At 41.4% G+C, this 12,214-nt stretch overlaps 1 long non-coding RNA gene across 1 annotated transcript; it reads left to right on the top strand.

The window, feature by feature from the left end:
• The first annotated feature begins 1,143 nt into the window (after positions 1-1,143).
• LOC117190480 lies at positions 1,144-2,668 on the top strand. The gene is made up of 2 exons (XR_004473701.1): positions 1,144-2,478; positions 2,556-2,668. It is a non-coding gene; the product is annotated as an uncharacterized LOC117190480 (long non-coding RNA).
• Positions 2,669-12,214: the final 9,546 nt, after the last annotated feature.

The following is a 12,214-nucleotide window of genomic DNA, read 5'->3' on the forward strand; positions in this document are numbered from 1 at the left end:
GCCGCTTGCCGGTTGGGAACACTGGTCAGTGGACGAGATGCTGCAGTGCTCCTTTGCGCGTTTTTTTGGCATCGCGCACATGAAGGTTTATAGGCATTAGGAATACCGCATCCATAGCAAAAAATTTTCCTTTTTTCCGCGCAGTCTTGATACATATGCCCCCCCTTCCTGCAATTCCAGCATACGAGAGCAAAAGCGCCTATCTCATCCTCTACCTCTCCTTCAGAAAATTCTACGGCATCATCGATGTTCGCTTCCTCCCAGAGCTCTGATATCTGCTTCTTAAAGACCGATGGTTTCTGATAACCATGATTCTTACGGACTTCTTCTAAAAAGCAGGAAAAGTCCTGCATATATCCCTCAAGGTTTCCATCGAATCTACCCGTATGTTAAGAATTTCATGCTGAATTTCCGGACGTAAATTACGCCTCACAATTTCAATCAGCGTCTTCTCACTAAGAGGCTGGTCGAGTCTATCAGTTAGCTTTAGGATGGCATCGTAGAAACTTTCGAACGTTTCTTTTTCCCTCTGTTTTCTATCCCTTATCATTTGGCGGATATCCACATCCGTTCTGGAGTCTCGGAATTGCTTCCTCAACGCAGCACAAAGCTCCTGCCAACGAACTACTCGCCAAAAGAAATCAGATGCCTTGCCATCAAATAGCGAATTCGCATTACCACACAGAAGTGAGAAATTTCCCTCTAACGTCTGATGAGTAAGGGCCTCAACTCTATAGATAAAGCTATCGATTCCTATTGTATCGGTGGTTCCTGAAAATCTTAATTTCCAGTTCGACATTATGTGGCCTACTTTGTCTGGTCTTTGGGCCAATTCTGAACCTACCGATCGGGCGCTGGTAGCACGCGGAGGTAACCCCGGATCTGGTTGCTGCCCGTTGATTCCTAGTAGCTGCTCCAAAGAAGTATTCCTGCTAGTATTTGGATTTGGCGTTTGTCTTTGCTGCTCCATATTATTTATGTGAGCTTCTACATTGGGTTGAATGAGATTCGCCATTTGTTCTGTCAACTGAGTTAACAGCTCGTTCTGCATAGCCTTGACAGCGGCTGCAATTTCGGCAGACGTCTGGCTCATCTCGACGATGGACGGGTTCTCGCTCGCACTAAGCTCTTCACTTCTCGTTTCGGCCAAATCTGATAAGCTATCTGCTCTTGGGATTGGTACGAGTCTAGATTGCTGCCTCGTTAACACAGATGTGCTAGCTGGATTTGTAATGGTTTGAGCTATGCAAACCGAATAAAATCATAAAAAGCACGAAACATCCGTGGACCTTTTGCGCCAATAACTTCAGAAGTGGGATGGTAGCCCTTTAAAGTATCTGCCTACATAAGTATTTGTCTACTGGCATCCCCGACAACGAGTATTTTCCACATTTTATAAATGGCCGAGGAAACCATGGCAAACATTGACAAAGAAAAAATTGTAGAGTGGTTGCTGGAGAAGGAGATCATTTTTTCCAGCCAGCGCAACACTAAGGCAACTTCGTAAGCTTGCCATAAGTGGTGGAATGGACGAAGTTTCTGAAAGTCCGGTGAATAAATCGGATATTGAATCGGATGGAAAAGTGTCTGAAAATGAGCAGATCGACGATATGAAAGAAGAAGAATTACTTGACGCCGCAATAAGGGTGGCTGAGGAAAAGAAGAAACTGGCTGCTTTAATGGTAATGGACAACTACATATATGACCGATGACATCCGAATGGTCAAGCAACTTATTGCCCCTTTTTCTGCCAGTGAAAATGATGAAGCCTCTGAATGGGTCTTGAATTTTGAACGGATTTGCGGAGGCGTGAACGAAAGCAACAATTTTAAGCTTTGTTGTGTGCGCATGTTGATGAAGGCGGGAACAGAGGCGGACTTGTTCATGCGTGTCGACAAATCAAAGACTTACGACGAGTTTAAGGGAAACTTCCTAAAACCTTTTGGCCGCAGCAATTCAACTGCCGACGTGGTACTTCTGTTGAAGGAAACCTTTTTCAACCCGCAGAAAAACTCCGTAATGGGATATATTCTTCGCATGGAAGAAATTGCTATGCGTGCCGACATCGAAGAGAAATTGACAGTGCAGTTCATCGTTGATGGTTTTCGTGATCGATCTTCCAGTATCGCCTTATTGTATTCAGCGTCGACCATCGGAAAACTTAAGGAGCTAGCTCGACAATACGAGGCTTTGAGGAAGAGTACCCAGACGAATTTTAAGCGCACTGGGATGACCGCTTCCGGAAATGACCGGAGCCAGGTGCGTTGCTATAATTGTTCAGCACATGGCCATTAGGCTTCATCGTGTCCCGCACCTAAGCGGGAGAAGGGATCGTGTTTCCAGTGTGGATCCATGCAGCACCAGGTGAAGGATTGCCAACAGAAGCCTATGCCAACCCAGCGTTCCGTGGGTACAGCCAGCAACCCGCCAATGGACGACAGAGAGGAGAACAATATTTTTGTTCCTATTGTTAATCAGGTAGGGGTATATTTTTACACTGATATAAAACGCAGGTATCAAATTAAATTTCTTTCTGGCATGTTGGACACCGGTAGCGCTATTAATTTGATGCAGCGCTCGGCGATACCTTATGAAAATTTTGATGGTGTACTAAGACCGACAGAGTATTTTGGAGTTAACGGTTCGAGAATAAGCATTTTTGGAAAAATAATTGTCAATTTAGTTTTTCATAACATTGAAAAAGAACTTATATTTTTCGTTGTACCAAACAACTATATTTCGTGTAATGTCCTTCTGGGGCGCAGTTTCCTTGAAAATTATGGAATAAAATGAATTTTTGAAAATGAAATTGAAAATGTAAAGCGAGTTACGCAAAGCAATATGGTCTCAATTGAAAATAGAGTATTAGTAAACAGTGACATAGATGAAAATAGAGTATTAGTGAACAGTGACTTAGATGAAAATAGAGTATTAGTGAACAGTGACTTAGATGAAAATAGAGTATTAGTGAACAGTGACTTAGATGAAAATAGAGTATTAGTGAACAGTGACTTAGATAAAAATAGAGTATTAGTGAACATTGAGAGTGACCAAATTGAAAATGTAGTATTGACAAATAGAGATAGTGAGATGATGTTATCAGATATCAACAAGAATGGATTATTAAAGGATGAAAATTATGAGAAGATTAGTGACCAATTGAATTGTAATAACATTGACCTTTTATTGAAAGATAACGAGCAAAAGCATATGGCAAGTGAATCATTAGAAAGAACCGACATAGATATACCGTATATATATAGTATTGAAATAACAAAAGAAGAGGACAGCTATAATATCGACCCAAAGCGAACTGATAAAGAACGTAGTAAATTCATGGAATTGATAAAACTTAACTATTCAGACTTAACTAACATTCCAGCAATTCAACATAACTACGAAATGAATCTCAAACTTAAATCAGAAGAACCTGTACGCACTGCTCCGAGAAGACTTTCATATCAGGAGAAAAAAGAAGTAGATACCCAAATAGATGAACTATTGAACAAAGGCTTCATAAGAGAAAGTAAATCGCCTTACAGCTCTGCAATAGTATTAGTTAAGAAAAAATCAGGGGAAAAAAGAATGTGTGTAGATTACAAACAGCTTAATAAGATTTGCATTCGTGATGGATATCCATTGACGACTGCTTAGAGTGATTAGAAGGGAACACAATTTTTACACTTTTAGATTTGAAACACAGTTATCACCAAGTAAAAGTAGCAGAGAGTTCGGTGCAGTATACAGCATTTGTCATACCTAGCGGACAATATGAATACACAAGAATGCCTTTTGGACTTATGAATGCACCAGCAGTATTTATGAGATTTATTAATTTCATTTTACAACCATTAATTCGCGAGGGTAATGTAGTAGTTTATATGGACGATATCGCTATAGGTTCCAAGTCGTTGAACGAACATCTTATAACAGTAGGTAGAGTTTTAAGAATTCTCGCAGAATATCGACTAGAAATTAAGGTTAGTAAATGTCAATTTGGTTATGAAAGTATTGAGTTCTTGGGATATACCCTTTCTGGTAAGGGAATAAGCCCAAACTGTGAACACACAGCCACTATTAAGCATCTGCCATTGCCAAAAGATCGCCATGAAATGCAAAAGGTTTTGGGATTATTCTCTTATTTTAGGCGTTTCATCCCTGCTTACTCAAAAATAGCAAAACCATTACAAGAACTTACAAAACCTGGAACTAAGTTTGAGCTTCAAGACAAATGCATACAAATTTTTGAATATCTTCGAGAAAAACTGATTGCGTCACCAGTATTAGCTCTGTATAATCCAAATCGAGAAACAGAATTGCATTGTGATGCAAGTAGTGAAGGCTTTGGTGGAATTTTGTTGCAGAAACAAGATGACAATAAGTTTCACCCAACAGCATATTTTTCACAGAGAGCGACAAAACTAGAGGCAAGATACGAAAGTTTCAAACTGGAAACGTTAGCTGTGATCTATTCATTGAGGAAATTTCGAATTTATTTAGAGGGGATTCCGTTTAGAATTATAACAGATTGTAACTCAGTAGTTTTATGTTTAGGAAAGGGACGTCTTCATTCAAATATCGCCAGATGGGCCATAGAGCTAGCAAATTATAATTACACTTTAAAACATCGTAGTGGAAAATATATGTCCCATGTGGACACCTTAAGTAGATATCCTTCAGCGCTTAATCAAGATTTTGAATATGAACCAATAGTGACAATTCATGAAAGTGATAACAAAGACCGAATAGTTTCCGTGATTGAGTGCGACGACATTAATCTTCAGCTTCAGATAACACAAAACAGGGAAAATTAAAAGAACAATTGGAGCATGGACCTGTTAAGAAATTTTCATTGAGCTTCGGAATTGTTTATAAAATAGGTGAGAACGACGTTGAGCTGTTTTATGTCCCAGCTGAAATGGAAACGCAAATAATCAGAAGAGTTCACGGAAACTTATGTCACTTAGGAACCGAGAAATGTATGAAAGAAATCTTAAGACATTATTGGTTCCCGAATATGAGATCTAAAATCGATTTGTTTATAGGAAATTGTTTAAATTGTATCATGTTTTCAGTCCCCACACATGCGAATAATCGAACACTTCACAATATTCCTAAGCGACCAATCCCATTCGACACCTTACACGTAGACCATTTTGGACCACTTCCCGCTGTTATATCAAAGAAGAAGCATGTATTAGTTATCATTGACGCCTTTACGAAATTTGTAAAATTGTTTTCTGTAAATACGACAAGCACTAAAGAAGTCAACACATGTTTTTCACAGTATTTTCAATTTTATAGTCGTCCACGTAGAATTATCAGCGATAGAGGAACGTGTTTTACATCATTAGAATTTAATAAATTTTTGCTAGAAAATAATATAGAACACGTGAAAGTGGCAACTGCTTCACCCCAAGCGAATGGTCAGGTAGAACGGGTTAAGAGAACTATGAAAGCTATGCTCGCCAAAATAACTGAGCCAATAAATCACGAAGATTGGAGCAAACTTTTAATAAAGGCTGAATATGCAATTAATAACTCAGTCCATTCGACCACGACAGAATTGCCTTCAGTGTTGTTATTCGGAGTCCAACAGAGGGGTTGTAATATTGACGCGTTAACAGAATACTTAGATGATAAACAAGACCGAACTCAAAGCAATTTAGAATCAGTACGTAAGAAATCTTTGGATAAAATCGAGCATTGTCAGCAGAAGAGTGAAGAGTATTTTGAAAGGAATCACAAAAATCATATTGAGTTCTTGGAAGGCGATTTCGTTGTAATGAGAAACATTGACACCACAATAGGTACAAATAAAAAATTTGTTCCGAAGTACAGGGGTCCGTACATCATCAAAAAGGTATTGCCGAACGACAGATATGTGTTAAATGACATTGAAAACTGCCAAGTAAGTCAAATCCCGTATGAGGGCATTATAGAGGCATGCCGATTAAGCAAATGGGCAGATTGGCGTAATCAGTGTGAAAGTGACTCCTACTTAAATAGTTAACAATTTATATATATACACATTAAATTAAAATTACTCTTAATTACATATTTACGATCGAGGGCGATCTAATTGTCAGGATGGCCGAGCTGTTAGATTGTTTAGTATTGTTAGATTGTTTAGTATTATAACTCTACAATTGTATTTACTATTAACGTTGTACGAAATATCGTAAGTATCGATATGAATTATCATCCGATAGTTCTAGTTCTGCGAACTAGAACTATGAGAGAACGAGTGATCGGAGCTGGGGTTCAATGAACACTTTTGGCGGTATCGACAAGACGAGGAGGTTGAAAAGAATTAAGTAAAAATAAAATCATAAAAAGCACGAAACATCCGTGGACCTTTTGCGCCAATACGTTCAAAAGAACAGGGGAAATTAGGCAGGTAGACGAAAAGCACTTTGAAGAGAAAAATAGAGGGAGGAAAATCACCCACTATAAAACGAAATTCAAAAGAAAGAAAAAATCTAATAAAAGTAAATACGATAATTGCAGAGTACCCGAAGAGAGTACTGGGAATCCGGAGCTAAAAAGCACGAAACATCCGTGGACCTTTTGCGCCAATACGTTCAAAAGAACAGGGGAAATTAGGCAGGTAGACGAAAAGCACTTTGAAGAGAAAAATAGAGGGAGGAAAATCACCCACTATAAAACGAAATTCAAAAGAAAGAAAAAATCTAATAAAAGTAAATACGATAATTGCAGAGTACCCGAAGAGAGTACTGGGAATCCGGAGCTACAACATGATTAAGATTATAATCTTACTAATGTTCACCGTCCTACAGTCTTCCGGACAGAATATAGAGATAGATCCCATCAACTCAAGGAATGGATATCTCATATTCAAAACAAATACCATTAACATACCCATTAACTATGAATACCATTATCTAACAATTAATATAACAAGAACAGATGAAACATATCAGAGTTTACTAGAACAGGCAACCCAATTTAATAACGAAATCCAAGTTCAATATTTAGTCGAGAAATTGCAACATGAATTCAACGGCATTAAAATAGCCAAAAGAAACAAAAGAGGCCTTATAAATGCAGTAGGCACAGTATATAAATATATACTGGCTAGCCACAGTGTTCAAGCTAACGAATTAAACTTAGTAATTCAAGCAGTAAATTCTGGCATAGAAGTTGTCAATAAATTAAACAAGGATAATGATAGAAATAAGCAACTAGAGATATTAATATTTAACCTTCAACATTTTACAGAGTACATAGAGGATATTGAATTAGGCATGCAGCTAACAAGATTAGGGATCTTTAATCCAAAATTATTGAGGCAGGATTACCAGAAACACATCGATTCAGAGAAATTATTAAATATCAAAACATCTACCTGGTTGAAAACGGACACTAACGAAATACTAATAATTTCCAACATCCCACGAGAGATCAGAAATATTCCTATACTTAAAATTGTCCCATATCCAGATGAAGATAATAACATCCTCACTGACTTAACGCAAAACAATTATTACGTTCTAGAAAACGAGGTATATGAAAAAGAATCAAAACGAAAAATAAATGACGAATGTATTTCAGGAATAGTCAAACAAGTAGAAACAAAATGTCCATACACCAAAGCACACGGAAACTTTCAAATAAGTTTCATAGAACCCAATATATTCTGTAATGGGTAACGAGTACTTGGGCGAGATGGTATTACTCGGCTATGACCGGCACGTATTGTTTCCGGCTGCTGGCTCGTCAGCAAGGGGGTGGAGTTGTTTTATTGTCATAGTTCGAGGCCCTTTACTTTCTTTATTTTAAATTTAACGTGCAAGAAAAAAACAAGCCATACACCTCACCGGACAGAGTTCACTACAAATGACCACATAACACGGACGATTACCTAAAAGACAGACGGACGATCCTCAGCTGTTTCGAGGACCCCTTGCCCACCCTACCTTGGTAATGCCATTCCATACATCTATCTGTCGGCCATGACCCCTTGGTGTGCCGACACGCGCTACAGGGGCTTGGAAGGGGAGATCATAAGAAAGGTTTAGTTAAACATTATAATGATATTTATTGGAACTAAATTATACATAAAAATACGGGGTATATGTTCCCTCCCATAGGCTACCTGAGCCTGGTTCCCTTGAACTAGGATCAGGTAAACTTATAAACTAGTATTTGAATAAATGTGCAATGGTAAAGATTAAAATTTAAAGATAGAATATAAATGTTGATTCTTACGGGCTACGAAACGGTGAGGCAATTTGGTCGGAACACCCATAGACAATTTCTTCCATGCCCAAATGATTGTAATCAAATACCTAGTAAATAAACTCACTTTTACTGCGGATCCACCGTCGAAAGCGCTTTCTCATGGTTGCTGCAAAACTGTGGTTAATATGATATTTTGGGTTCGGGTGTATTATTATTGCATTTCGGTTATAAACATATTGGTTCTTGTTATTTTTTTTGTTTTGATCTGTGCATGGAAGGTTATCTATTTATGGATTTGTTTTAGTTTCATATTCACTCTTCCTCTTGCCCTTCTTTTCCTACTCTATGCTCCCTCACTGCTGTTCTTCATTTCTGCATTTCTTTTTTATGTATATGTATGTAAACTTAAATAGCTGTTCTGCTGCTCGGTACTATTCTGCTTACTCTTATGTTAACTTATGTTACTTCTCTCGGTTTATCGCCAGCCCCCTTCGGCTCCGTTGCTGGCGAGCGTTTTTATAGCTCGCTCGCTCTCCTATTGGGCTCTGCCTTTGCTGCTTGCGTGTTCTCTCTCTCCCCCGCTTTCACTCTCTGCCTATGCGCGCATCACCTTTGGCTCCGCTCGCCCTCTTTATTTTTTTGGGGCATTACCCTTGCAGCTCTGAGTATTGAACTCCAACAACACACTAACTCTTTCCTTCCCTATGTGCTGCGGATCTTAATTGGGCCTTGTTAACTGTATTTGCCATACGGCACGTTTGGGTAGGATTTGCGCTATTTTCCTCCTTTTTCTCCGTTCGTATTTCGCCGGTGCTGAACTTTCCGCTATCGCGGATTATCGACCGTCCCGCTTTGTGGCCGCCGCCTCACCGACGTCGATCCGGCTGCCCGCGAAGGTCGAGCCTCTCTGAATTTTTTCTGCGTCTCTGCTCCCTCGCTCTGTGCTGCGACGGATCAGCTGCTTGGAGCGCCGCTGCTTCGCCAGCCCAAATTGCTTGGCGCCAAATCTAGTGCAGGGAGAAAGAACCGTCTAACGTATTCGGCCCCGAAAGATCTGTGGTATCCCACTTTTTGTTCCTCTTACCCGTCAATCTTGGCCCCAGTGGCCGACCTAGCTTCAGTTATCGTAGTCCCGCGACTTTTGCTTTGCTGCTGCTGGATACCACTCGCGCTTTGACAATATTCTTTTCTTGACTTTGGAACTTTTTCATTAATGATTTTTGCTGAGCCTGTTCGGGGCGATGTTGGTCGCTCGACATCCAAATTCCAAAAGGAAGATGGACACGCTCCCATCCACTATGAGACCGGTCGGATCCGCTGGATGACGTTCGAATGTCATCGCTTTCTCCTCTTTCTCTTCACCTGCCATCAGCGTTAACTCACCCCCAGAGGGAGCCAACCTTTCAGAGCACCGTTTAAGAGCCCCTGACTCCAAAACCCCCTGTAGCAGCGAGACTATGGCTGGCCATACAACGCCGTTGGCGGTCAATTTAGTTTACGCCCTCAGCTACAAGCCTCTTACAAAATCCCCCCTGCCAAAGTCAGACTTGGGGATATTGCCTGCCTTGAGGAATCCACAAGGCTGACTGGCTTGTAGCTACACTTGCCGGATATCCTTCCCGTGGTACCTTCCGATGAGCTTTCCTTGCAGATCTTACAGCTCATAAAACGAGTTCCACACTTGCCGTCTAACTCGCGCCTTAAGAAACATTGGCCCTAGCTTAGCGTTGTAGCCGGCTTGAAAATTGCTTTGTTTAAAATTTCGCCGTAGCACTTCCTGCCCCACCTGGTACGATACTTCCTGTGCCCTCAGGTCATAATGCCGTCGATTTCGCTCCCATTGCTTCCGCATCACTTCACACGCTCTCTTTCTGACGATATCCAATGAATCCTCACGTGTGAAGGTCGCTGCCTTGTCCTCTAACATCCCCAATTTCCTCAGCAAAGAATACGTTGCGCCTGAAGACACCATCTGCTGGCCGAAAACCATATAGTAGGGCGTGGTGCCTACCCCTGTGTGAACCGCCGCCCTCAACGCACAGCATATTTTGCTAAGACCCTCATCCCAGTCTTTCTGGTCACTGCGAATATACGACCGAATGGCAGCGATGACTGAACGGTTGACTCGCTCCGAAGTATTGGCTTGGGGAGCGTGGACAGCTGTTAGCGTGTGCGTTATTCGATGCCTTCTGAGCAGGCCTTGAAACTTCTCGGATCGAAATTGCGATCCGTTGTCAGATACAATTCCCTCTGGAACTCCGAAAGTATTGAATAACTCCTCCTCTAAATACCTCAGCACAACATCCGCATTTAATTTTTTTACAGCCTTGAGGAAAACAAATTTCGAATAATGGTCCAGGACAATAAAAATTCCTATATTTCCACTGCGAGACCTAGGATACGGACCTAAGAAATCAATATAGAGACGCTGGAAGAACCTTTGCGACTCGGCCGCTTTTCCAATCGGTGGACGTAACGGAGCGTTTGGAGCTTTTGATATTTAACATTGCTCGCAGGCCGCCACGTAGTCTTTTACGTCATTGACTAGTCCGGGCCAGAAATAATAACGCCGAATCCGCTCGAGTGTCTTGTGGACTCCACCATGGGACGCCAGCGGATCATCGTGTGCTCTCTTAAGCACTTCTTTGACCATCCCCCTGGGTACCCACAACTTCCAAGCAAACGCGTCGTTAAGGATGTCTCCTTTTACATGCTCGGATCGCCAATAGATCAGAGAATCAACTATTTTAAGGTCGGGGAGTTGAGCCATATTGCTCTTAATTCCCTCCATCAGTTCCAAATATTCTCCCGATTTGAAATAAGCTGGCCCAATGTCCACCAGCAAGCCATTGCTGAAATCCACTGCAGCCACTTGGTCATATGGGACCCTGAACAAGGCATCCGGAACAACATTCAGCTTCCCTCTTCTGTGTTGGATACTGAACCGGAAACCTTGCAGTTTTAAAGCCCATCTCGCTAACCTCGAATTCAAATCACTTTGAGACATGAGCCATTTCAGCGAGGCGTGATCCGTAATTACAGTGAACTCCTGACCCTCTACATAGGCTCTGAATCTTTTTATGCTCACCAGAGCAGCGAGACATTCCTGCTCTGTAACCGTATAGTTTCTTTGGGCTTTGTTAAGCTTCTTCGAAACAAAGGCTATCGGCAGTTCTTCCCCTTCGACCGACTTCTGTACCAGTACTCCGCCTACCCCGCTTTTACTGGCGTCGCAATGTATAAAAAATGGTTTGCTGAAGTCCGGACTTTGCAAGACCGGATCACTGCAAAGCATGCCCTTTAACCGCTCAAAAGCTTCCTTGCCTTCTGTTGTCATCACGAATTTTTGCTTCGGCTTTAATAGGTCGGTCAACGGGGCAGATACAGAGGCAAAGTTGTTTATGAATTTTCGATACCACCCTGCCAATCCCAGAAAGCTTCTCAACGCTTTCAACGACGTCGGCAATGGAAAATCCGAAATAGCCGAGACTTTTTCGGGGTCAGTGCGAATACCACCCTCTCCTATTATATGCCCTAGGTATCTCACAGAGCGCACACAGAATTTACTTTTCTCGATATTTAAGGTCAAGCCAGCTTCCCGAATCCGCGAGGCCACGGTGTCCATAACGAGTAAATGTCTCTCAAACGTATCTGACACCAGCAATAAGTCGTCCAAATAAACGAAGACTTCGTTTCTAAGCGACGCAGGAATGACTTTATCCATTAAGCGTGTCATGGTTTGAGAGGCATTACAGAGACCAAACGGCATGACTTTATAATGATACAAGGGCCTCCCTGGAACCGTGAATGCAGTTTTACACCTAGATGCCGGATCCAAGGGGATCTGCCAATATGCATCCTTCAGGTCGAGACTAACTTATGAACACTGCCTTCGGTAAACGGCTGAGAATGCCATCTATTTGGGGAAGGGGGTACGCATCTTTTTCCGTAACCTCATTCACTTTTCTGCTGTCCAAACAAACTCTGACTTTTCCCGGTTTCCGGACAA

The sequence above is a fragment of the Drosophila miranda genome (genome assembly GCF_003369915.1).
Source record: "Drosophila miranda strain MSH22 chromosome Y unlocalized genomic scaffold, D.miranda_PacBio2.1 Contig_Y1_pilon, whole genome shotgun sequence".
In the NCBI taxonomy this organism is placed as follows: Eukaryota; Metazoa; Arthropoda; class Insecta; order Diptera; family Drosophilidae; genus Drosophila; species Drosophila miranda.